This window comes from Balearica regulorum, chromosome 1, assembly GCF_011004875.1.
Source record: "Balearica regulorum gibbericeps isolate bBalReg1 chromosome 1, bBalReg1.pri, whole genome shotgun sequence".
NCBI lineage: Eukaryota > Metazoa > Chordata > Aves > Gruiformes > Gruidae > Balearica > Balearica regulorum.
In genome coordinates this window covers 126,544,890-126,572,048 of record NC_046184.1, presented here as the reverse complement: position 1 = coordinate 126,572,048, position 27,159 = coordinate 126,544,890, and the positions used below count along the sequence as shown (strand labels likewise).

Here is a 27,159-nt window from a genome sequence, read left to right as displayed (position 1 = left end):
CTGTTTATACAGTTTATAGTCATTTGGCATAAAATCCAAACCTTCATTTAGAAAAAAAAAAAAAAAAAAATATAGATGTCAAGGTGACCTACCTGTTTATACTCTTTGATGTATCAGCATTCAGCACAATAAAATCTGTTCTTTTGACTACACTTCAAGGCATTGCTTATTACTAACATAACCGAAGATGCATTCCTTTTATAAAGCACTAACTGGATGTTACTTCTGACTAGACTTCCAGTCACATGAAAATTATCAAGTAACCTTGTACATTCATACCTGCTTTTATACATGCATATTTTGCTGCTTGAAATGTTTTATATCTCCAAGTGTAGGCCAATTCCTTATGCTTTGCTCTCATTACTTGTTTCAAATACTGACATCTCCTTTCCCAACTGCTTTGCATTTCCTAGCAACTAACAAGGGTTCCCAGTAAAATTATTCTTAAATTTAACAATGATTCATTCTAAACCCCTAAATGACTTGTTTCAACATTATGAAAATATACCACTGTATTTCTATATTGGATGGTCTTTTTCAGCTGGAACTAAAGGCATCTGAACCTTGACTCATAATGGCTTCCGAATTTTACCAGAAAGTATTAAACTACAGGAAATATGTTGCAGTTCAGACAGAAAACAAACATATAACATTCATGTAGTAAAACATATTTACACTGTGTATAAACATTTCCTCCTAGTTAAGCTGGAGCAACTTTTCACACACAGCCCCCCGTCCCTTCCCGCCCCCTGTTCCTTACCAAATTTCAGAGAATAAAAGCACAACTCATGAAGCATATAACTACATTCTCACTACAACAATTATGTTTTTTATGAAATACATCACAGTGTCCAAAATCCAACTCAAAATAATACTGCACTTTTCACCTGAAAAAACGTTTAAGAATATGACATGGCTATATTGAAAATCGAATATTTTGTCGTTAACGGAGAAAAGATTATTGCTTGGAAAATCATCTCAAATGACAGGTATTTTGCTCACATTTACTGCCATTCCCAGACTTTCAAACATCTCTTTAGAAAGCTGTGGATGACTAAACTAGAACTAGAAAAAAAGAACTAGAACTAGAGAAAAAGAATAATTCTCTGGAATTTTTAAATATAGGTGCTACACTTCTCAAGAAAATTTTCAAATGTGATTGTAGGAAAACAAATGCTGAAAGTTTTTCTCAACAATCAGCAGGATTTGGTTTTCAAGCTATTGTTACATAGATAAACCTCTTGGTTACATAGGAGGAGAAGTGCTAAAAGGAACTATGAAAATTTCATTTCTCTAGAAAGATTGCAGCAATAAAAATGTACTGGACGCCATCAGAACTACTACATGACTCTACACATACTTGCTAAGCCAAGCCAAATTCACAATGTTATTTGTGAACAACCACCCCCAAAAAACCCTCTTGCAGTTTGTTTGACTGCCTGAATATTCCTTCCCAAACAATTTTGGTGAAATTTGCTGTAATTGCTGCATATGCTTACGGCCGCATTTGACAGCAAGACTGGCTAGGACATCTTCTCATACTTTTCATCAGGAATGATGAAATGGTAAGGATTAAAGCTTGAAATAAAATGACCTTTCTAATTTATCTTTGATTCAAAGGCACTCTCTTGTTAGTCTTCCTTATTCTCAATATTTATGCCTAGTTAAATTCTCATATGGTAGTCCTATAAGGGCAGGGATTTTCCGTCTGTATTTTAGGTTTGAAAGAGAAAGAATTACAGGGCCAAAACATATACCACAACATCCCTTTTTCAGAAAATATTTTAGCATAAGTTTAAAAAGGGGGACAATTCTACACTTCAATCTGTTTGTAGAAGAGAAACTTAGAAAATTTCTTTAGGTTTCAAATCTTATAATTTCTTTTTCCATTTTATATATCACGAATTGATGAAAGCATTTGAGAATAGAAGCTTAAGAACAAACATAGAATATATAGACTATCATTATTTTTCTTACTGGAACATGATGGAAGTTGAGTATAAACTTTAACATCATATATAGAATATTTTTTTTCCCCAGAATATACTAGCTTCAAGAAGCTTTCAACACTAGCAAGACTTACAAGCTCATAATTTTTCCCCTTAGTGAATTTTGAAGGAGTCTGTAATGCATCTCTGTAATTTAGTAATTCATTTTTACTGATAGAATCATGTTTTAAGTTAGAGTTTCTAGTTTCAATTTGCTTAAAGGAATAAGAACTGTTCTGTGGAAGCTTTCAATGTTACAATCCTTAAAATAAAAAAAAAATAAAAAAAAATCCTACCTGTATGTTGCATTATTCAATTAGTTCAGAAGGCTGTGATACAAAGTATATTTGTATGATGTGGCTCAGAAAATAGTAAACTATTTTATTTTCATGTTACAAATAGTGTCTTAGTGCTTTTAGCTTCAAGCTTCCTTTTAATTTTGAACATGACTTTATTTCTGTTTTAATGTATATTTCATGCACCTGTTCAGAACTATGAATCTTTGTACTTTTGTTTGGCACTCAATTTAAAAACATGACTTATTTTATTGCTTAAAACTTATATACTAAAACACTCCATTATTTCCAATATAATAATTTATTCAAAATCTTCTTCACAGCTGACAAACAGCAAGAATAGTGCTTTTGTACCCACAAATATAAATCTCAGAGAAGAATTCTTAACTGATAAATAATAGTACAAAGAGCTCTGAAAATTATATTAGAAAGTTTTCCATGTTTCTGTCAGAGGACTATATATGTACTACATTAGAACAGAAATAGGACTTATAAAATGCCAGATCTTAATAGAAAAAATGAAGAAAAGGTAGTATTTAAACAGAATATATTGCTTTCCAAAGAAACCTCAAAATCTTTTTTTTTTTTTTAAATAAATATTGTAGAGATTGCACAGAAATCAGTTCAACATGCCTAAGTTCAAGTCGTATTTAAAATCAGTAAGCAAGAAAGCAAAACAAAGTTTTTAACCTGAGAATTTACTCTCAGAAACATGGGGAAACTGAAAATATCACAACTGTTTAATATTAAACTTTCTCTAGATCAACAGGCACAGCTTGCTTTGGTTTTAGTCAGTTTTCATCAAGGTGGTTTTCAAATTGCTCCATCTGTCTTTGTGTAACTTAGATCTTGGCTTTCAATCATATCATTACACAATTTTGTTCTTCAGTATGACACATATGAAAAAACCACAGTTCTACTTTTAAATGTAAAAATATTTATCTCTGACCTGACCATTGCTACCCAGGAACAAGATCCAGGAGCTATAATACAAAATACTATATCAGCGCAACACTGACTAAGGCAGATCATTTTTTAGAACAAGGAAGACAGAGCCACCCAAGGAACATTATCTTACTTTTTAGCTCCATAGTCTGAACTGCTTATCAAATGTCATGTGGACTTCACATTCCCTTTTTGTCAAAGAGGATATACTAGAACTAGAAAAGGTTCAACAAAGGACAGTAAGGATGATCAAAGGTATAGGAACAAACATGACTCTTCATGACTGGAGAGAGAAACCTGTCAGTAGGGTAGGAACAAGGCATAGAAAATTGTGCAATACAGAGAGGAAAGGTAATTATTAACGTTTACTGCTTCTCCCAATAGAGGAACTCCAGGCATCAAAAGAAGTTATGAAGGAACAGGCTTAAAATAAAACATAATGAGGTTTCTCACATAACGTACACTTAAGATAGTGAATGCCTTATTTCAAGACACCGTGGAAACTAAGAATTTGCAAAAGTAAGTAAGTAAGTCAGACAGAAATAGAACTGTCTTGTAGATTACAAGATACATAGAAACCACCTCTGGTCAGTACTTGAGATGGAAACACTAGGAAGTTCTGAAAATCTCCAAGGGAAGTTTAATACAATCTTGAAGTAATTTATGTCGGAATGGCCCATCAGATGCGCTCTGGACAAAACCCTGCCCACACTTGGGCCAGCTTCATAGTATGACCAGATTCCAGTCAAGTTTAGCTGCCGGCCGGGTTAAACCACAACAGTCAATACATTAGAATCATCTATTCAAGGCTGTGAAGATGTTAAAAAAAATCATTAGAAGTTATCCTAAAGCTACAGGAAATCGGCATAGAGTTTTGGGTTTTAATGGAAATGCATGTTCAGACACCTCAGTGAAAGTGCAAGGCCATTAGCTATCTGTATTTTGAATAAAAGACATCTTAGCAGCAAAATATGCCAGAGTCTCAGAAACTCAAGTATTACGGCAACCTAGTCATGACAAAGCAAAGACATGAATATGCAATTTTAAATTCTTTGTCCTTCTTCCTGGGTAACAGGTGTTTTTCTGATAGTTTTTTTTAACTGATAAATCTAAGTGTAGGAGACACCATGTATCACTGCAACTGGGAATACAAATTGCAAAAGATAATTAGGTAAAAATAAACATATTTTAAGAGGTTGGTGATACTTAGTGGGAAACAAAGTAAATATATTGAAATCTTTTTTTTACCTTCTCCACTAAATAAATACCTAAAATAAAAACTTATGGTGATAACTGAACTAAATTAAGACCTATATTTGGCATGAAACCACTTGCTACTCAATTGATATGCTTTAGAAAAATAGGAAGGCAAACTAAACTATTTTCATTTTTTATTTTGATATTAAATTAGCATATCTGCTGCTTTAAAACACAGCTGATATTCAGCAGATTCATTATTTTTGTTAGGTCTCAATATTTTATTAGATGTTCATGGAATGAAACAATATATACATTGGTATATGAATTTTCTATGAAATTATCAACACTAAGTTAAGGCTATTTCAGATGCCTGCAAAATTATACTGTCCAACATTCTGAAGCAAAGACATAATTCTCACTTCTAGCTTTTATATAATTGGCCACAATTGCAGTAACTGGAGCTCATTACTTCTGCATGTTTTGTTTGACTTATATTCACCAAAGGAAATCTAATCAAACCTTCTTCTAAGGAGATTTCACTGTACACAATAAAATAAGAATTTATACCTCCATGCAGGCTTGGTTGTCATAAGAAATATCTATCAAAAAACCCACAAGGAGTTTTCAGGAAAAAAATATAATAAACAATAAGAAATATGCATTAAAGCAAAAATAATCCTTGGAAAGTAAAGAAGAAAATTCTACTAAAAATTCTTTGTATATTCAAAACTTGGGTGGATATGACCACGAGCAGCATGATCTAACTTTGAAATTAGTACAGCTTTGAGGTTGGCCCTGCTATAAGCAGGAAGTTAGACAGGCTGACCTCCAGAGAAACCTTCCAACCTAAATTATTCTGATTCTAGGCTTGGGAAATAGTACACAGGAAAAAAAAAAAAAAAAAAAAAAAAGATTTCAGAACTAAATTTAGAGAGAGAGTAATATCATTATTAAGCTTTCAACTGGAATATAACATCAATTTGTAGCAATTTCTGGAAATAGGTAAGAAGATTATACACTGTGTGATTAAAGAGATTGATATTAGAAATGAATTCAACAGTATTTTCCATACAATATGGATTTCTTAGCATTAAGTTTATTGCTTTCTATCTTTAAGTCCTTTTCATCAATGTATGACTGAAAAAAAAGTTACCCAAGCTAAATAAAGATCTCTGGGTCATGTGTGCTTGTCCTGAACATGTTTTTATTTTTACTTACAGCTAGAGCATTTATGTCAAAATGGTTGATTTAAAATTTTCACACATGGAGAGAGGAAGTAAAGTCCTGTGAAATGGAAACCACTTTGACATAATGAAAACTAAGAAAACTTCTGAAACCTCAAACATCCAGTCAATGCTACTTTTAACTGGTTTGCTGAATGTACTGTAGAAACAATAAAAGACAAGAAAAAAAAGCATTAAAAACCTTGAAATTTGCATTAAAAAGAGTGTTTTAAAATTCTACATCCTGTAGCAAATGTACATAATAAAAATATATCCCAAAACTGAAAAAAATATTTTCAAGCTTGCAATAATGTCTAAAATATTGGATAAATTATTAATATTATTAAATTGGAAAACTTTGTTCATTAAGTAATTAATATTTAGAATGCAACTGTATTACTCAACATGAAAATGGTCTATATTGGTTACAATAGAAGGTATGTTATTTTAACTGTAGAGAAAATTATTAACTGTCACAGCATAAAGACTGGCTGTTTAGAATACTCTTGTGTGTTACAGAGTCATATTATTGACTCAGTTTTATTCTCTTCAGGCATAGTTTGCAGAAAGACTGCCAACATGCCACCAACTCCACTTGTATTGTAAAAATTCATTGAAAACTGAAATATTTAAAAAGAGTTGGTTTTGTCATAGCTTTTCTGTAAAGAATGTTGTTCTTAATGTGCAGCTGGTTTGGCACAGAAAAGTTTATTTGGCTCCAGAATCATATAACTTACTGCTTTTTCCAAATACCACCAAACTAACAGCAAAAATTTATCAGCAGTGGTTTTAACAGTACTTTCCTTATCACCCCCAAATCATTTAATTTATCTGTGTGAAAACCCACAAAACATCTTGTATTTCACAGAAGCCCAAATGAACTGTATCTATGAATTGTTCTTAATCTATTTTGAACTGAACTGACTCCTTAGAAGACTTGTATTTAGCTACTACTACCTTCAAAGAAGCCATATTACTTTGCTTTTATTCCATAATACTCATACAAACATCTTAGTAAGAATATAAATGGTTTGTTTGTTTTCCCACATGTGATTTCCTGCTCACACAAATGCTAGTCAGCATTTTTAATGATTATGATTGATGTCTTTTATATAGACAAGATTACTAAGGACAATATAGACTACTAAAAGACAATGCTTTCTACTTCAGTTCACCAGATCATAATATATGGTGAGAGTACCCTTTCTCTTGTTTCAGCTCTCATTTCACAGTGATTACCACGCTACTGTGTTCTCCTTGTTTCCTGATAAACTCTGGTGACATAACCTCAGGTATTACAGGCGGGTTGAATTTAAATTATTTAAACTACCTCAATTTATCTTCTTACTACAAAAGGCTCTCGCAAAACATCTTTTCTAACAGATTAATTCAGTGGTAAATGTTCCCTTAAAATTAATGTATAGATTGCTATACACTTTTGGATTTTGCTTCTTCATAGTAGTCTAAACAATTCATGGATGCACTTTCAGATTTCCTATTTTGGATCTAATTCAATAATCTGGGGAAGCAAGGGGCATTTACCTTCTTTTCATTTAGGAATCTTAGATTTCATGAACTCTGGTTCAACATGTGGATGGACTTTCTATACTTAGGTATGCTATTTTGGTGTCTTTACACACTTTTACTTTTCCATTTACTTTGCCCCTCAGTCATGAACAAAAATCCAAAATCTCTTACAAATAACATTTCTTTCTGTCAATTATGGGACATTTCAAATTATAAACTATTTATCCCAAATTATGAAGTCCTCTCTTCTGCATAAACATATTGAATATTTTGAAGTTAAGCCTGAATCATTATAATCACCTATGAAACACAAAATATTGGGTTTTGGCCTCACGCTTTTAAAAGTAGTGAATATTACTTTGACATACAGATAAATAATTTCTTTCTTTTAGGTGGTTACATTTCAGTGCTTAAAAGTGAAATATGCATCTATCTTCTATAGTAAGATGAGAATGGGGAAAACACTGTGTAATAAATAATAATAAATCTGTCACATTGTTATTATTACATTTTTGAGACACGTATTAATTCAGGTTGTTAAGTGGTGGTGTCACAGTCTCAGGTCTCATTCTAGGTCAAAGCAGCAACACATAATCTCACAGTCACTCTGACTACAGAATATGAAGGTTTATGTTCTGTAAAGCTATTTTATTTCTTTTCTGAAGGTGGTGCTGGTGCTTCTTTGAACATTTACATCTCATACGGTATCCTACCAAAAGTATTTTGGGGAAGCATCATCCCTGAACACATATCTACGCTCTGTTGTTCTTGATAACAATATCAAGAATAGCAGTTGCTCAGTTTTAAACTTTTCACTTGTGTGATGCCAGAGGGTTTTTCACATCACAGCTACTACAATTGGAGATACATCACTTTAATGTTACTGTCATCAACTTTCCTAGCTCTTTGATCAGCACATCAAAATACCCATATGACCTAGAGCTACTAAACATACTTCTTACCATAAGAAAAAAAGACCAAAGGAGCTCTGACAAGAGTTCACAAGCAGAATATGGTAGATGTTTTTCAGAACACTATGACTATGTTAGGTCAGGTACAATCTGGTTTCCAGGTGGCTACCAGGTCACACCATACCTTTTTCACTGGAACTTCACCTAAGTCTCCAATTTGCAGATGACTTATTTCATATATGTAATTTATGAACCCTTGTTACCATATAACTATGCCATAGATTTTTTTTCTATGAAATGTTTTAAACTGTATGATTTTAAATGTCTGAAAATTAAGCAGTTACAAAAATCTACTAAAAAAAATAGTGTCTTCCAGATACGTCAGTCTAAATATTTTACTCTGGCATTAATATTGAATTTCCACACACAAAAACCCTCTGTGCATCTCAAAGGTTTATTGCACCAGTGAATATTATAACCTCCAGAAAAGCTACATTTACAAATCCCACAGTTTAAAAAGAGTCTAATATAAATTAGAAAAAAAGTCTATTGCTAAAAGAAAAAAAGGGGGGGACACACACCCTTGATTTATTTCTGTTTGATTTTTGTTTAAGAGGAAAACTAACATAGTAAATCAATAGGATAACATTCAAGCTTAAGGATATACAGTTATCCCTGCAAACAGCTTAAATAAATGTGGTGTATTCAGAAAATTTCCAATACATGCCAAGATTGCAGACTGTTTTTGCATGAGAAAGCAACTCTGCAATCTCAGGATTACAGTACACTCTCTAAAATCTATTACAGCCATAGATCCCCTGCTACTTTTACAAGTTCTCACAGTTCAGAATTACTGTGAGTATTGCCGATTATTAGATTTTTTTTCTTAGAATTCGATTTTCTGGAATTATAAAATAACTGTGATAGTCTTAGCACTGTTTATTGACGGCAGTTTGCATTGTGAAAATGTGAAACATAAAAGCTAAAACAGTAAAAGAAGGAACAGATATATTAATAAAATATTACTATTTGCAAGTACACCTTGACTCAAGCTTAACATGCATAAAAACAATATAAACTTCTAGAGAGTAAAATACTGTGATTGGCAGGAAATGACATTGTTCCTACGAAAACTACTGAAATCTCCTTTCTCGCTGTTCCATCTGGGCGAACCACATTACAAAGTTTTTTGACCTATATGTAATAGAAATGATACTGAAAACTCTTTTTATTGCATTAAATAATTACTACTACTACTACTACTACTACTAGTACTACTACTACTACTACTACTACTACTTTTTCAAAAGGGGAAATAAAAAATGGAAGGAAATATTAATTAATGTTTAATTAAAAACCATCTTTCAGCTGAAAAAAAGTACAAAAAGAGTGACAAAGTTATATTGTTCATCATGTTATAAAAATATATCCTATTACCACGAACTTTCAGACAACATAAGAGTCACAGAATGCTAAATAATCTAGTAACAAAAACCTACAGTGATTTCCTAGAAACAGACAAAAACTTGGATGGCTATAATTATTGTATTAGTGAAATTTGAAATTAAATTAAACAGAACTAACACTTAAAAGTTTTCTTTTTGAATTCTAGTGCACTGGAGAGAATAACTGAATAGAAAATTATAAATAATAGTTTACCAGTAAGTTGATGTTAAATAAATTTCTTTATTACTAATCTTAAACACATACTGGTAAGTGGAGAACAGTTTCTTTTCTTCTTGTTAGTATTTCTGTCGCTTTCTCAGTCCTTAAAAAAAATAATCTGGTCATAATCACTTAGTTATGTCTGAGACAATGTCAGAAAGGCCACAAATCTTACTGTACTCAGCAGACCTGTTGAGGACTCCACAATTACTAAATACACAAAGATATAGATTTTATATCTATAAAATAGATATAATCAGGGCACTTTTACTGATCGTTATATAACAGAAATTATTCAAATATTCTCTACTACAATATCTCTGTAAAGCTGTGAACAGTGTGGCAACTGAGCAAAGCAGAGCATAAGCTACTAATTAACTAGTAAACAAGGTGGAAAGCAGGCATTTCTCTTGATGTGAAGTTCTTAAAAAATGAGTCAGTTTTTCACTAAGCAAATTTAAGAGTAAAATGAAAACAGTTCAAACTACAGTATCTCAAACCATCATGATGCTATGAATGAAACTCAGGTTTTAACAACAATTGAATAAATTAATTTTTATTGTACTAGTCTATAGGATTTTCATTCAGATGTAATAAAAGATATTATTCAAGAGTGATCAAGTCCTGAAAAGCTTTAACTTTTCAAAAGTGTGTTCTAAATCGATTTTCACATTTCATTACAGTAGCCTTTTTGTTTCCTGTAGAATATAATGGACATCTAGAATTCCCACAATGAGAAGTTTAGTTCTTTCATGCAGAGTTGTTAGTGAATTAGTCCAAAACTGCTACATTGGCCCACTTACTCATAATTTATCATGAGGAAAATATAGTCTGAGAATGAAAAAAAAAATATGACTGCCATTGCTGACAACTTTCATTTCACCTGAATTTGTGAACTCATGAATTCCAACTGAATGAAAGAGGAAACAAGCCTCTCTAGGAGGACAATTAGGCACTGGACCAAGAGGATCAACTCAATAAGGCTGCCCAAGGAAGCTGCAGAATCTCTGTCCTTTGGGAGTTCTCAGAACCTGAGTGGTCAAAGCCCTGAGCAATCCGGTCTCAACTCAGTACTGACGCTTCTTCAAGAAGATGGGTAGACTACAAAGACTCTCAAGGCCCCTGTAGTCTGAATCAATCTATAAAATTGCATCTCAACATAACTTTTAACATGAACTATTTTCATAGGAATGCCTTAAAACCAATGTGCACACCACCTGTATTATTAACTCAGTTGATACTAGCCTACCTTATACAGTATGACCAACAGAGAAAAATTACTGTATTTTCTATGACTGTTCATTCAGTTTTATGAGTCTACTTCTGAAACAATCGGAATTGGAATTAGTTTTCACATTCCGACATTTATATAAAAGACATACAGTTTAATTAAAAAGGTAACTTCAGGGCAAGCAATTCTGACTCTTGTGATAATGTATCGCAGAATCACACAATGGTAAGAGCTGGAAGATCATCTTTGGAGATCATCTAGTCCAACCTCCCCGCTAAAGCAGGATCACCTAGAGCAGGTTGCACAGGATCATGTCCAGGCGGGTTTTGAGTATCTCCAGAGAAGGAGACTCCACAACCTTTCTGGGCAGCCTGTTCCAGGGCTCTGTCACCCTCAAAATGAAGAAGTTTTTCCTATATTCAGATGGAACTGCCTGTGTTCCAGGTTGTGCCCGTTGCCCCTTGGCCTGTCATTGGGCACCATTGAGAGGAGTCTGCCTCCATCTTCTTGACATCCACCCTTTAGATATTTATAAGTGTTGATGAGATCCCCTCTCAGTCTTCTCTTCTCCAGCCTAACCAGACCCAGCTCTCTCAGCCTCTCCTCATACAAGAGATGCTGCAGTCCCCTCATCATCCTTGTTGTTCTCCGCTGGACTCTCTCCAGTAGTTCCCTGTCATTCTTGAACTCTGGAGCCCAGAAATGGAAACAGCACTCCAGATATGGCCTCAGCAGAGCAGAGTAGAGGGGGAGGATAATCTCCCTCAACCTGCTGACCACACTCTTCTTTCTTGGCAAAAGCTCTGTCTAGACAAAAGCACCATCTAGACAAGATGGCCCAGCACCCCGTCCCTTTAAATCTTACAAGTGTCCAATGTTGGGGAATCCACCACTTCCCTGGGGAGATTATTCCAATGGCTGATCGTTCTCACTGTGAAAAACTTTTCCTCTAGTGTCCAATTGGAATCTCCACAGGAGTAACTTGCACCCATTATCCCTCACGGCAAAGCATGCCATGCAAAGGACATGTAGAGATCACTCCTTGACAACTGTAAGAAATATACGGAATGTAGAAATGCAAATGTGTTGGTTTTGCGTGGCAAGGTTTTGGTAGTGGGGGGGGGCTACAGGGGTGGCTTCTGTGAGAAGCTGCTAGAAGCTTCCCCTGTGTCTGACAGAGCCAATGCCAGCCGGCTCCAAGATGGACCCGCCGCTGGCCAAGGCCGAGCCCATCAGCGCCTCTGTGATAACATATTTAAGAAAGAGGAAAAACAGTTAGAGAGCGCTTTTGCAGCCAGAGAGAGGAGTGAGAAGATGTAAGAAACTCTGCAGACACCCAGGTCAGTGCAGAAGGAGGGGCAGGGAGGTGCTCCAGGTGCCGGAGCAAGATTCCCCTGCAGCCCGTGGTGAAGACCATGGTGAAGCAGGCTGTACCCCTGCAGCCCATGGAGGGAGGATGAGGGGGTGTAGCGATTCCACCTGCAGCCCGTGGAGGACCCCACGCCGGAGCAGGTGGAGGCACCTGAAGGAGGCTGTGACCCCGTGGGAAGCCCACGCTGGAGCAAGCTCCTGGCAGGACCTGTGGATCCGTGGAGAGAGGAGCCCATGCCAGAGCAGCTTTGCTGGCAGGACTTGTGACCCCGTGGGGGACCCACGCTGGAGCAGTTTGCTCCTGAAGGTCTGCACCCCGTGGAGGAGACTCACGTTGGAGAAGGCCGTGAAGGACTGTCTCCCGTGAGAGGGACCCCACGCTGGAGTGGGGGAACGATGAGAGGAGTCCTCCCCGTGAGGATGAAGAAGCGGCAGAAACACCGCGTGATGAACTGACCGTAACCCCCATTCCCCGTCCCCCTGTGCCGCTGAGGGGGGAGGAGGTTGAAGCCGGGAGTGAAGTTGAGCCCGGGAAGATGGGAGGGGTGGGGGCAGGTGTTTTAAGATTTGGTTTTATTTCTCATTCCTCTACTCTGTTTTGCTTAGTAATAAATTAGATGAATTCCCTCTCTAAGTTCGGTCTGTTTTGCTCGTGATGATAATTAGAGAATGATCTCTCCCTGTCCTTATCTCGACCCATAAGCTTTCCATTATACCTTTTCTCCCCTGTCTAATGAAGGAGGGGAGTGATAGAGCAGCTCTGGTGGGCACCTGGCCCTCAGCCAGGGTCAACCCACCACAGCAAATTATATAAAAGGAATAAATTGGAAAGATTGTGAGAACGTTATTGCTCACTGCCCAGTGAATATTTAATAAAATTCATGCCTATCTTCAGGTATGTCCACTTCAGTGAATTTTACTTCCTCAGATTTCAGTAAAGCACTATGATGTCCACTGGAACAAGAAAAGCCAGGGAATTTGGCAGCAGCTACACAATGTGATAAAGACAAAGGCAGCTACTGCAGGAAGCTTGCCAATGAGCTATATGGCAAAAAAAAAGTTAAATTGTTTTCCTCAGATCATTAGTTAGGTTGTGTTTTGGCCAGCTGCATGAAAAAACCTAGCTGTTATGGGTGTCTGAACTGTTTTCACCTTTTTTTTCTTCCCCTTCTAACTAGGGAGTATACTACATTTTCACAGATAAACTTTCAATAATTGGGGCCTGGATGTCTTAGCTACGGGATAAGGATTCAAATCAAACTGAGTCTCCGGGCTGCAGTTAAAAGCTGAACCAGCTCAGCTGAAGTTCAGATTTCACAACACCAACATTTCATAAAACTGAAACCCACAGGTCAAGTCAGCTGATATTTTTGGGGTTTCTGCTGTTTCTACCTTTTCTTCTAATTCCAAGGTTGTCAACATCTACAAATGAGAGAAATTCAAAGCAAAAATGTGAGTTTACAGAATCCCTGGTAAATCTAAACCCAAATGTGCTTTGGTTAATATCAAATTAATCTTTTAAATTCTAAAGGATTTCAAAATATATTTAAATATATTTTAAAAATTCAAGATGTGTTTCACAGGTACTAAACCCAAAACAAACTAGGAAAAACCAATCTATGTTAATTCTTAACCTTAAACAGAACCAGAACTAAAAAAAAAAAAAAAAAAAAAAAAAAGCAGCCCTGCGTTCCCATTCTATTATATTGGCTATGTATCACCTTAACTGCAATGTATAATGGAACAGAGAAGAAGCCTCAAAGTGTAGACTGTTTGGAACACTCTACTAAAAAAACCCAAACCAAAACCCGAACTCCAAACACTTTGCATTGCACTATGTTCAATGCAACATTCAGAGAATATCGATAGACCAATTAGAAATAAGAGAATGGCAAACTTTCTACTTGGCTTTTCTGCACTCCTTGGATTTGGCATGTAAAGACACACTTTCTCTTTCTTTCTTCAGCCTTTACCAACTCCAGGTACCATGATATGGTGCATCTATTTCAAGAATGAGGTATATCAAGAAGAAACACTGCTATGAAGCTGCACACAAACATTACTGCACTCAAAGGAGCTTTTTTTTTTTTTTTAAGGGGGAAAGTCAGTTTTTAAATACTATGAATTATAGTGTTTTTCAAAAAAAACTTGTATAGTGGGAAATCCACAGACTGATTTCACTTCCATATCTTCAGTATCCCACGTATTATTACTCCATTTATGGTTAACACAATCTCAGATAAAAACTTCAGTAATACTAGAGGAATATAGAAAGAAGTGGTTATTGTTAAGAATAAGTGATATTTCGTGTTTTATTACCCTGTTTTTAACTGCTTATAACTGCAGCTAATAATTTTTTTTTCCTATCTTTGCAATCCAAGTTGGGGAACATTATGGGTTTTGGGGGGGGTTTTGTTTTGTTTATTTGTTGTTTTAGAGTAAAAGAAGTGTGAGCAAGGCAAAAATGAAAGAGGAATTATTCTGCCAAACAGCTTTGCTGGTCTTGAGAAATATCTGGCATATGTTAAAAAATGGCTGGTGTACAGCTCTGCTATTTCACTGATCTGGAGCAGGGAGATTAGGCAGGAGGGAGTTAGAGACTTTTGTACAGCGAATGTGGCTTTTCACATACCCATGAAAATCGGTCCACACTTGCCAAACAGAGGTTCAAAATTATAATTTTTAAAGGCTTATCACATTTTTAAAACACACAGTCAAGACAAACAGCTAAACTTCTCAAAAACTCATTAACACCCTACCTACCAGAAACACAAAGAAACTAAATGCTTATTGGCCCAAGACTCCAGTTGCTTAGCAAGGCTTCTCCTGGCATTTCTGAGTCTCTCCCAGCAGCTCTGAGCCAGACTAGAACCAGGCAGAAAAACATGGGCAGAAGGCCTGCCTCCCATCTATCTTCCAACACCCATGCTGAACTGACAAGGGAGTTGTCTCTTTCAATTGCCTGAGTAGAAAAAGACAGAAAAAAAGCTGTGGTCCAGAAATATGGTGAGATAGGAAATTTGAAAAGAGAGGAAAGAGCTGACTGCTATTTAAGAAAGAAAAGAAAGGCATCAGTAGACTAAGTCCATAGGAGGTTTCTGGAAGATGGGACTGAACTCTCTGACAGATACAGACAATCAGAGACCTCCCTAATACCTGCACCATCTCACATAATTGTCTTCAGCTTAACTACTCCAAGTCTGCCTTCCCTCATACACAGAGTCCCACTTTTTTCTTCCTTCCTTCAAGAAAGGAGACGCTAGTAAGACTTGTCCCGCTTTATCTTTCTCTCTCCTGTCTGATTTTTCCCCACTCTGCATTCAAAGCAGAATGTTTACTACCGCACATTGCCAAGGCAGTCATGCATTATGATACAACCCTAAACTGAATTTATTTTTTACCTCACATCATTTCCCCAATCAGTGAACAGAATGCATCTACTCTTGGCATTTGGTTGGACACAAAACCCAGGTTACATAGTAAAGCTGTTTTCCATAGTGCCCTTTTCTGAACTGTTACTGAGAGTGGAAGCCATGTGGCAAACATGAAATGAAACAATAATCCTACAGATAGTGCTGCCCTGAGGGATTGGCTTCTATCACTTCTCTTCCTGCACATTATATCATTTAAACCAGCCCCCTAAGGGTGACTATTATTTGCTCTTGATCTTTTGGGTACTGAATTTGAAGAAGTGTTGAAAACTCAACACTTCTGCTAGAATCAGAGAGAATCTCTACCTAGAATTGATAAAGTGCTATGTAATTAAAAAATCTTCTGAAGTATCAGGCACAACTCATCACAATCGTAGCACCCAAAATCAGCAGACACTTTTTATGTTTGCTTTTTAGTACTTTAGCTGCTCAACTGAAATACTGTCTCCACGTTGGAAACTGGATACTGTAAAGAGTACTAGTAACACTTGTGAACTACTCAGACTTAAAGGGATAAGAATTACAGAAAAGTCCAAAAGAAATCATTAATTTTGTCATCAGAGCATGCTTTGATTAGGGTGCAGTAAATAGCCACAGACAGAACAGTGAGAATGAAACAAAACGATGAAGGCAGCAATCATCAAGTAAGCATTATCCCTCCTGTGCACTGAATGAAGTGTAACTCCTAAGGGGAAAAAAACCCAGTATGTGATTCTCTAATTAAAGACTGTGCCATTGTGCATAAGCATAGGGAGGCCAAATTTAAGATTATACAAGCAGCTTTAATTCTTGAATTTCACAACTTTTAAGCACTTCATTTCTCTACTTTACCAGAACTCGTAATAAAGCTTTTCAGATGCAATTTAGAAACACATACATGATAACAGCTCCAAGACTAAAGCAGAAAAAAAAAAAAAGCAGAAATGAAAAACACATTTTAATTTCATGACACAGCTTGCACAAATGTTCAATCTAAACTCCCAAATTTCTCACTTTTTATAATGAACCAAAACAAATGATACAGTGATGTCATAGCACTGAAATGCAGGAGATGTGGAAAGATGCCTGTTTTTTTTTTTTTTTTTTTTTTTTTTTGGTGTTGTGACTGTTTGACCTTCTTAAGCAAAGAGTAGGAAAATAGATTTTCAGCACCACAACTGCTGCTACTCTCTGCAGTGAACAAAAATTTGATTGAACAAAATGCACAGGAGCAAGGATATTAAGTTACAGGAATATCTATCCTATTTCTCTATTAAAATTGTCTTTTTAAAACCATAAACTATGATTATTTAGAGAAGATTTATATGAGTCTGCAGAGATTTTTGTCCCTCTCAGGACTTTCAGAATTACTGTATAGACTAAAAAAATATTTTCATGTAAATGGGTTAAACAGAGACCTGGTATATTAATATTAAATAGTTATTTTTGTCACAAAGGTAGTTTATACAATTCTGGAGGTATTATAGATTGCTGTTTTGTTTTTTTTTTCCTTTATGGCATAAACCTAATTAAGTTTACTTTTTACAATTATTTACTGTCATATAACTTCTTAGTCTATTATAGAAACTTAGTCAGTTTTCATGTAAAGTAAATGAAATACAGGATTACGTGAAGTTTCAGATTAAAAATAGAGACACCTCTGTAAATCTACATATTAATCTACTTCCAAGTTCAGTAGATTTTTATCCAAAGACAATCTCACATTTGCAGAGCCATTAGGACCTTGCTCATTGCAGCTTGTTTACAAAAGGTTATTAAATTATTTAAGAAGATACTCTATAGCTTGTTCTGTAGAGTTTATGGGCTTCGCACCAGACGATCCTCATTTGTATAATGCTAGTGGTTTTATATATGGAAACTGTATGCTACTCATTACATTAAGTTTTCTACTACCATTATGGTTAGCTCCTGAAACTGGTCGTTTTTTGGTTTTGGGGTTTTTTTTTTTCCTGCATTACGATTGCTCCCTGAAGACCTTTTCCAGTAGTACTTGCAATTAAACCATCTGTATTTGAATATATACTAATCCAAAGCTAAATGGTATTCAATAAAGTTAGTGAAAGAAATGAGCACCTTAGAATAACGTTAGGTTTTTCCCACCAAACTGCGTATTTTATTCCATTATTAGATCCAGCATAACTTTTCTCAACTTAATCTTAAGAGCATTTATTTGGTTGTGGAGGTGGACTGCTGGGCAAAACAACAAAAAAATCGTATCATGATAAAGTTGTCTTGTTTCCCAGCACAGAGACTAGAGATCTTTAGCTGTTGCCACAATCCATTCCTCTATTTTTTTTTAGAGCTGAGGGCTTACACCTGGGTCAGTTCCTCATAAAATACTGTATAAAACACTCAGAGACAACAAACACAATACCATAATAACGGAGTACTCCACATACTTGCCCCAATGCAATAGCTGACTGGATCAAGACTGAACACTCTCCTTAAAAGTAGTCTCACCATCCTGGCAGTGTCTTGCTGTAAGAGTATCTTGCCAGCCGGAGTGATACAAACTGCTTTCAAGTATTGTGGAAATCACAAGAGCAATCATTTAAAGAGTGAAACGGGTATGAAGTGCTCTCATTTCTGTAGTTACATGACAATTGTCTATTACCTCTCTCAGAAACAGACATGTAACTTTGGTATTAAATGATTCCAATTCAGGAATCCAATACTTGGTCTTTTCCAAATATTAGAATATATTGAGAACCGCAAAATTCCATTTTACAAGCTTGAATAAGTGTATTAAATTACTAAATTCTTCTTTAAATCTGTTTACAAGCATTTTGTGCTACATTAGCACACCACTAACAGCCTTACCACAAGTCAATTGTCCTTTCAAACAGTGTTTCTACATTTGTTATCAGCAAAGACATGATGAGACAGGAAAGAAAATTGTGTACACGTAGCAGCTATGTCAGTATCATCCATTTGCTTCATGCATAATGCTTATGACAATACCAGATTTCTTTGCTATTGAAATGGAACAACATAAATCTTCGGCTGTGGCATCACAGAAGCAGCTCATTAGGAAATGGCAGTGCTGGAGAAGAAAGCTACTTATAAAAAAAATAGATTTATCAGAAGCAATACATTAAACAAACAAATAACCCTTCCCTTCAAAGAAACTATGCAATTGCAAGCACCATTACAAGTATTTTTAAAAGGACTTTTCAAACTAACAGTTTAATCATCTGTCAGATTAAGATAGAAATTCCTCAACATTGTATAAGGTATGGTTGGCTTCTAATGTTCAAGCTCGCCAACATTTCCCCAATACATCCTCCATTCAATTATATGGTGATATATTTGCGTGCAATCACTGAGCTAAGCAAACTTTCAAACAGCCTGCCCTCAGGCTTTTAGTGGCATTGGTGGATCTCTATGAATGGATGGTGATGGAACTACATAGAATAATGACAAAAAAAACCCTGACTCTGACATCCTTTGTTTCTTGTATTATATAAAATTCAAAACAAAGCTTAAACTATAAAAGACATGTTTTAATTACAAAAAACATTCATTACTTGAATATACTATCTTGCCTTTTAAATGGAGCGTATTTTAGTCCAGTGTGAAAACTATTTAGTGAGATCATAAAAATATTACTGATTTAATTATTTTCAAATATCAGGGATACTATTAATAATCTAAACAGCTGCAATGTCAGTGGATTTAATTAACAGTTAAAAATATGAACAACAGGGAGCAAGACAACATGCTGTTTTTAAAGATGTGCAAAATGAAAATATCCTTTCCTTGTACCTGGAATATTGATGACCCAAATTTGCTCTAGCTCACTGCACAAAAGACAGGCACAAGCCTATTTCAAATTATTGAAAGGATACAAAGGAATTTTAATCTATTTTCCCTCTCAATCCACTTCAGAAAGCAGGCACTGGTACTTGTTCTTACCCTCCTGAGCCTGCTTGAGCCCAGCTGACAACTTGCCCTTTCTGAAGTTTCTCAAGATGACTCAGATCACCTAGATCAGGCCTGGGGAAACAAACTGTGCCACAAGCCCACTCAAAGGAAAACACCACGGCTTAGACTTCTCCAGTCAAGATCTAAAAGTTATCCTTTACTTCACTAACGCAGTAAGTGTTTACAAAGGTTTTCACTGTAAGAGTCAGTGGTTACTGATCTTGTATTTCATGATCAATTAATGTGCCAACGCAGATAGTTTATGTTGGGAGTTACTCCTACCCCATCTCCTGACCATTTTGATTAAGAGCACATGTATTACAGAGAAATAAAGAAGAAAATCTGTAGATTGTTCAGATGCTGTTCTTCCCGGATGATACATTTGTAGACAGGTTTTCCAAACTGAATCTACCTTGAAGGTATTTCAAAAATTAGTGCTGCCCCTTTGTCCCTTCATCTCCACAATTCTTTTCTTTTTTTTTTTTTTTTTTTCTTTTTCTTTTCCTCAATCTGTAAGCTTTAAAATGAACCATCTTAGCCATTTTATTTTCTGGAAACAGATTAGGACAAATAGATCCTACTTTACTTTGTAGAAGAAAAAAAAATAAACTCTGATATTTGCCATCTGTATAAAATTGCTAAAACTTTCTTCCTTCTCTGTTTAAGAACCTGTGGAAAACTGGTATCAAAAGAGTTTCTGCTGAAGAGCTCATTTTTCTACAGCAGGCAATCAAAAAGCACCAGATTTGCTTTTGTTCTGTGACTTAGCAAATCCTAAGCCTACCTGCCAAGTTTCATGGTTTTAAGCAGAGCACGTTTTTCATGTGGTACAGAACGCTCAGTCCCCCAGCTAAGTCGTTATTACTTATTGCTTTCATGTGTCCCAGTCTTCTTGAAATGACAGCCAGTTTGGACAGTCTGCTCTGCCTTCCTTGTGTCTGATGATACTGGGAACAGATGAATGGGAGGCACACCCGGCTGTTCAAGCTGCCTATCAACATGAGTAAAGACTGTGGGGCCTGATGATTATTTAGTACTGACAGGCTATGAAGAGAAACACACTCTAGGCAAATAAGGGAAAAAAATAATAATTTTTTTTAGACTATTTCCCAAATAACTTCTGCATTAAATGGGGCTTTCTCACTAACAAGAACTTTCCATACTCAACACCTACTTTAAACAGATTAGATAGATTAATATTTAAGGCAGCACAGACCTACTGGCTATTCAAGTGTTAGGTATCTTGATGTGAAAATCAAAATTCAGCACAGTGTATTTTAAAATCCTGGGCTGGCAATCTACAAAAAGAAAAAAAGGAGTTTCACATTCTCAGTTTTTATTTAACTGAGGCCTTTGACTTGGTAAATCACCAATTAATATTAACTTTGTTAGCCTGAAACTGAATAAGGTTGACTGCAGTACATTGCTTCTTTGGCTCCTTCTGTGGTCAACGCAAGCAGTTACTTCTAATGGAGTTAAAGCTCAGATGAAAACGTTAAATAGAGGAGTCAATTGCAAGGTCATTACTTTTTTTTTCCAAAGTAATGAAAACAAAGTACTTCATGCAATATACAATTATAGGTTAATGATACAGTCCTACAGAGTGGCTCTAAGGCCTTGTTCAATTTAAAATACTGATTTAAACAGTTTCAAAGTATCATTAAAAGGATTAAGTGTTAACAAGAAGTGTTAGTCACACTTTAAATGTTATAGCAAAGCTACCTGTGATTAAAGAGAAAATGAAAGGGAAACATTTTCAATGTAAATATTGCAATGAGAAAGTGATCTAAGCCAGTATGAAAACAATACTCACGCAAACTAGATATTACAAAGGTAGAGCAAGAATAAATCTCATAAAGCAGCATTTGCCACTAATTTACCTTGCAGTTTCTGCAATATGAAAGATCATTACCATAAGACAAAAAACACCACTTGGGAAAGTTTGCTGTCACCTTCTTTGCAACTATATGTTGCAATGCTATATGAAATTAACACTCAACAACATTGTTTTTAGAAACCACTTCTTTCCTCCCACCTTCTGACTCATTTCCATCACAAAGACCCACACTAAGTTGCCTTTCCAGTACCTTGTACAACAACAGAGAAGATGGCAGGATATGTTTCACAGTGATTTTGACTCTCATTGAAGTAAAAAACTCATCATTTCTTCCATGCCACTACATTAGTATTTCCCAAACAGTAAAATACCCCAAACAATCATATAAAATTACCAGAATATCAACTTTCTGAGTAACAGCAAGCTATAGATTAAAAAAAAGACAGAGATAGTAGAGAAATTTGTACAAAGACATAAACTTTTCTGAAATTCATACTCTTCAATCTCTGGCTGAAGTTCTGAGTTAAAATAGCAAAGCATAAAGTAGAAGAATGGGATTCAGGGTCTCTCTGGGACAAGAACAAGTTGTGAGGCATTAGTATCTCATCAAAATCAAGAACAAACTCTGACCTTAGCTATTTATAGAGCATATTTAGAAGATGGTTTCATTAGAACAGCCAAGAAAGAAGAACATTCACGCACACCACATTCTTCAAATCTACCTTAAGACTCAGAAACTTACAGACAAGAATGGAAGGCAGAGCACCTCTGGTCAGGGATAGTATCACAGACCTTACATTCTGTTATCAACATCCAGCAATGTCTCTGGACATACCTAAATATTCATATTTCAGAAAGATCCTGTCATGTCCAACATGATACAAAACATTCTGGAAATTACTCAACACCAAACTGAAGAGCAATGAAGAAATTGCCACTTGTACACCCCCTCTCTGTGCAGCCTCTGCCATAAAGGCTCTCCCCTGCCCCACCGTGGATTTAGGTACTTGGGCACCAAGTCCCCACAGAAAAGCCCCAGTGCAGCACAGCTATGCCATACAGACAGGACTGCTGAGAAAAAAACTTAAAGAAAACATCTGTCAAAAGATAACAGAGGTAAAAAGTATAGATGGCTTTAGGACTGCTCAGAGGGGATTTAGTAGCTGAAGGACTCAAAAGAGAAAACAGCAAACACCAGCACAGAAAGGTACAAAATCCTACAGGAGCAAACACGCTGGAGGCAGGCTGGCACTGGCCAGGGATGGTCAGGACTGGTCAGGTCCAGCTGTCACTGTCACCCACACTAAAGGCGCCAGGGGAAGACAGCAACTCAGGCACACCAAGGAGCAACCTCTGGGAGCCGTAGGAGCTGACTTTTCCCCACCTGACTGGTGTCTGCCAGGACAGACTTTTTGGGGCCTCGGTGGCAGTGCTTCCAATTAGCCAAATAAATCCTATCCATCTTGTGTGCTAGCCAATATGCAATTGCTTTATGTGTTAAAAAGCTATATATCCTGCTTTGCAGAGCCTCTCTGTATCCGGCAGAAGATGCCTGAACAAACCAGAAAGTGTGGCCACTGCACACTGTCTTCTGCATAGAAACACCTCATCCCAAACAGAATTCCTCCGTGGAGACCACTCCAAAGCATACCCTCCCCACTTCCACCCCCAGGAGTCATCTTGAGATCTCACGGTATAGCACGGCAGTAGAACTGAACTTATGCAAGACCCTATGCTAAAACAAAAGCACTGCAAAAAGAAATCTCTTAGCAAAAATACTGGTCACTGCCAATCTGGACAATTTGCCCTGCTGCCTACCCCTATGGGCCTAAAGTGGAGGGAGATGTGCCTGTCAGAGCTTTCACAGAGGTCCCATTGGACAATGCAGCGTGAGTTGTATCCTCAGGGATAAAAAACAATGGCTGTTTGCCACCACCGTGTTACTGGAGGATACATACACCATGGGGATACACTTTTACAACTTGGAGAGATTAGCCTGCCAGACAGATGGCTGCGCTAAAGGCAAAATAGTTGTGCTTGTCACTGTAAACCAACACAGTAAAATAGTTGTAAAATGTTATATTACTGAGGCTTCTATCCACACATTTCATTCATTCATAACAAAGGAGATATCATCAGATTTATCAGTAAAACCAGAAAAGATTTTTAGTCAAGATTATAACATAGATAAGCCCTTACATTTGGGAAGAATCTGATTTTTACTGCAAGTAACTGTGCAACTTCTACAATTTCTCCATGGCCTCTTTTCTAGTCTCTTTGGTCTCTATTAGAAACCAACATTACACCTCTGTTCAGACACCCATTGTTGTGACATAGATAGATGCAGGAAAGTGGGATTTGAAGCACATTGGGATGCCAAGCTTCTCCTTCCCCTCTAGCCTCCTACCATTTTATTTTTCTTCTTTTCTAATGTAAACATCAGGAAAGTCTCTGAAAATGTAGAAACCACTGAAAAACTTCAGTTCAGGAGCAAGAGAATGAAGACAACATTAATCCTTCTGATCTCTCAATAAATAGTTCCAGAGAACCAGGAACTTTTAAAAATAACAAACTACAAATTTACTCCTTAATATATAAACAGAAAGTCTGACTCAAAGACTGGAAGCCCTGGGGCCAGCCCATACCTTTCACCACTGACAAGAAAAATACACAGTCTAGAAGATAACCAGAATTTTGAACAGATACTGATACCTATTTTTGACTCTTCCCTGTCAGAACAGTTGAATGGTAAATACCAAATACTTCAGTTTCTGCAGTAGAATAATGAAACTAGTCTCTGCTGCAAAATGTTATAGTACTTAATTTGCACAAACAACTTTAAAACCCCCAAATGTTCCTCTTTTAATGGAGTGCTCCTGTAGGGAGTTAAAACAGAGTGACACAGCATGCTTTTATTTTGTTTCTTGATGCAAGAAGTTGGTAAGTTTTTGCACAAGAAAATTTATGTCACGTTTATGTTTTCCATGCCACTGTTCAATATACGTGTCCTTTCCCTTTCAAATAGCTAACCAAAATAATTGGTTTTGAGAAGGCTTATTTAGCATGCAGTCTCCTCACTTAGATCAATTCCCTGAGGCAAATGTGTAAGAATTTGATTACCAAATAACAAATTTTTAAATTAAAAAAAAAAAAAACCAAAAACAAAAAACCGGCACTTGATACACACACACATCATTTCTCACATGCATCAAAGAACTCTCCAGGGAAGGCCAAGGGGGAACCACCCACTAATTCTGTGTTCGGGGCACCCTGACGCATGCTGAGTGGACAAGACGCTCCCGCCACACTGGAAAGCCGCCAGCAATGCGCCCCTCTGGCCGAACACAAAAATATACCCAAGCCCAGTGCTCGAGCACAGGCGTACCACTTCAGGGTTTTGCTTACAGCAGATGGTCTGCTTTAACCATCCTACAACCCTAACTGGCTCTCCAGATAGAATAATCTTGTTTATGCCTCACAAGAAACCTAACACATTTATGTTTTATCTGAAACACGGTATCTCATCTATCACTCCCAGGCCACTGCAGAAAGTATGATTTCCACATTACATTTGCACGCATGTCTCAGGAAAGTTTGGCAAACTCTTTTTGGGCCTTTTGTCATTTTATTTTCACTGAGTATGTACAGCAAGGCACGCAGCACACTGGAACAGAGACAAAACATGGCTTTACAGACTATTTTTCAAACCACCTTCAAGGCTAGAAGGGCATTACAAGGAGGAATTGATTGCCACAGATTAAAAAAATAGGAAGGAAGTGCCAGGTCACATATTTGCAGCCTGGTTTTATTTACAGTGACTAAATGGTTTCAATAAATATATATAAAAATAAATGGTATCTATAATCCTACCAGTGTTAAGCCTTAACACTGATACCACCAACACTGACACAAAACGTGTCTCCCCGTTCCCATTTCCTCTCTCTGTGCGTCCCAGCACCGCCTCCCTTCCACCAGAAAGAAGGTGAAACCTTCCCGGCGCCCTGTGACCCCCAGCGCTTTCCTGCCTTCCCCCAGGGCAGGCTGGGAGCCCCAGCAACAGCCATGGCCTATCGGGAGGCGCCAGATACGGTCACGCCAGCCAATCCAGGACAAGTGTTTTCCACCAGCCCCTCCCATCCCACGACTTGGCAGCAGGCCCAAGGCTGCGCCTCAAGGAGCGCCTGGGAGCGGCTGGGGCACCAACTGCCCTGGGGCCCTCCTGCAGAACAGGGGCGGCAAGGTGTTTTACATGTAATAGAGAACACGTTTTCAGTGAATGCTTACGCACTTTTAGAGAGAGCTTTCAATACATGTTCCACTGTCAGCCCTACCTGTATCTCTGTGGTGATGTAGCCTTGTGCTTGCTTTGTGATGCAAGCTGCACACTGAATTGTGAGTCATTCCACACCCCGTGCTTGTCTATTCCTAGTTAAGTATGGTGTTTTACACTAGTTTCTATACAGTCTATTTATTTCCAGCCATTGCTTTAACTGACGAAAATGTGTTTCTTGCCAAATTTTATCCTATCTTCTGAATTGCTAGTTGCCACAACCCCAAAAATTTGGTGTCATTTAATACTGGTATTCTCTATTATTTCCACTGTTCAAAATGCTGGTGAAAATAATGGCAAAAATCATGCACGACTCATTCAGCATATCCTTTCTAGCCCAACTGTGCCACACAACTGGGCTAGAAAATGTTTTGCATGCTTATCCTGGTTTCACATAGCCCGTGCTTTCCTAGCTTGCTTGAAGAGAATATTATTTGAGACAAAGTCAAACAAGGTACCAAGGTCAATATTTATAACTTCTACTACAAGTCCTATAACAGCATTAATTTCCAATTTAAAATTATAATTGGCATTATCATAGTACTTAAGAATCAATCTTGGATCAGAAGCCCACTGAGCTAGACACTGGATAAACGTAAAGAAGAAAAAAACACCAGAGAGTTGCTGACCTGTAGAGCTCACTACTTGAGTACTAATAAAGATGTAATGGTGTACAAAGATGCAACAGAGCAAAAGGTGAAAATAAGATGTGCAATAACATACTCAAAAGCTATATAACATCCATATCTGAAAAGAATTATCATAAAACAAAAAAAAAAATCAAATGTCTAAACATCTGGAGATGTTCTTGAGATAGTATTTAAGGAATGATAATCAAGTAGACTTGTAGGTATATATGCGCAGCTTTTCTGATAAAAAAGGTGGAAAACAAAAATTTAACAAGTGGCTAGTAAAATCTGGCAGGATGGGTTGATTACAGGCAGGAGTTCACCATCTTGTTATTTAGAGGTCAGGTAGGGCAGAGAGAAGCTGCAAAGAGCTTTGGAAGCAAAGACCTGCAGCTTATATTTGATGCAGCCAAGAAGAGGATCCACTAAAAATATACACAGAGGCTTCAAATAATTAGGAAACATCTAGTTTTGCACAAGACTAGACTGTTTTTCAATTTTGTAGTTTTATTGAAGTGACTCACATCACTTCTCACTGCTTCATTCTTTTATTCTGATCCTATGTCATGTTTTGGTCTAATTACTAAGCTGCTGGAATGGGAATATCGACTATATCTGTAACTGGCAGAAACAGATATCTGAATTCATTGT

General features: G+C 36.7%; 1 protein-coding gene across 5 annotated transcripts in view; it reads right to left on the bottom strand.

The window, feature by feature from the left end:
• Positions 1-27,159, bottom strand: part of DMD (dystrophin) — a 1,320,554-nt gene that overhangs the window by 975,174 nt on the left and 318,221 nt on the right. The gene's annotated exons all lie outside the window — the stretch shown is intronic.